The following is a 1,584-nucleotide window of genomic DNA, read 5'->3' as shown; positions in this document are numbered from 1 at the left end:
TGTAGGCGTCCAGAAGGGACAAGCTTTAACTGTGAAATCTAAAAATAACTACAGGCAAAGAGGGAGGGAAAATGAGAGGGGGACATTTAGTGAGATGGTGTCAGTCCTCTGTGCAGCTTGTGCCAAGGCCAGGCATGTTCATGGGACGGGCTCTGTGTGTGGGCTGACTCTGGTGCAAGCAGTTCATCTTTTCCTTAAGTAGAGGGAACAGTGAAACTGGAAGCTAAACTCCTGCTGCCTTGGGAACGTTATGTACAAAGTACTGCCAGGCAATGGTCCTGACACTACTGAAAGAACTGTTGTACTTGACTTCTTTCTACCCTTTGTGGCAGAAAAGATGGTGACAATTTTTTGCTACTAGAGAAAATGATCAGCAGACACTTCTAATGGTGGAAAAGGAGCTATTTGATGCTACTGAGGGCAGGTCAATACCTGCCAGCTAGGTTTGGTTCTTCTGGAGAGCAGCTTGGCAACACTAAGATTCACCTTGTAATAGCTAACTCCCATGAAAAAAGCAACTTTTTGTGCGGGTGCTCAAAAGTTTATAGAGCCTAGTGTGGAAACTGGGCTATTCTCTGTGTGTTAGGATATACCAAAGTTAAAGGAAACATCTGACTCTACACATGTATTTTTCACACAACAGTGGAATAAGGGACAAATTCACAGCCTCCGTGAGCAAAAATCTAAACACATATTGCTTTTCTCTGTAACCCAGTTCGTTAAAAGATGACAATATTTTTATGTCAAGAAAAGCACTGTAATACCTTGATTTTTCTTTATTGGAAGTCTTCAATCACAGATTGACATCAGTTTTATTTTTTCCTAATGATACTCATTTCTGGCTCACAAATACATTACTGACCTTCTGGCCTAGGGCTATGGCATTTTCCAAAGCACTGATGTTTTTTTTCCTCAGGCATTTGCTAAGTTTACATATTTAAAATCAACAGTACAGTGGTCAAACTCTACAGCTCATTAAAGAAAACTCCCCTGGAGAAACTTTTAAAGAAGGTAATATATAGTTGGCAAGCTTGACTAACCTCTAGGAATATTAACCATCAGTCTTTTAGGCCATTTAGGTGGCCTAAATCCTTTTCTTTTTCTCATGAATACAAGCCTTCTTGCACCAACAGGGCAATTGAAAAAGACATATTCAAGCATTTGTAAAAATAGGAATGCAATTGCTTTAGGGTAGGTTCTTCAGATGCAGAATTGGTGACTTCCTCGTTACATTTAGATACTGGGATTGCAGGTCTCATACTTGACACTACATTGCAGGACAGCTTGGCAGAGCCACGTGTCAGTCACTCTGCAAGACAGGCAAATAATGAGCCCCAAGGGCCTTTCACTGCTCAGCTCAGCAAAGTGCTCATTTTGCAGCCAGTGCATGTGTTTTTTCTTTCCTATTCTCCCTTCCTGCCCAGTGCATTACTTATATACAGAGCTCTGTTTCTGGAAGAATTGTAGGGGTATGACATTTGAGAAACTCTTTGTGGGCTGCTGAGGAGGATCACGTGAATGATTAGCAGTGGGATTGTTTTGTTTTTTTTTAAATTGGGATTGTCAACAAGTGCCAGGGTATGA

The sequence above is a fragment of the Haemorhous mexicanus genome, chromosome 6 (genome assembly GCF_027477595.1).
Source record: "Haemorhous mexicanus isolate bHaeMex1 chromosome 6, bHaeMex1.pri, whole genome shotgun sequence".
Taxonomy (NCBI): domain Eukaryota; kingdom Metazoa; phylum Chordata; class Aves; order Passeriformes; family Fringillidae; genus Haemorhous; species Haemorhous mexicanus.
This window is presented reverse-complemented; position numbering follows the sequence as displayed.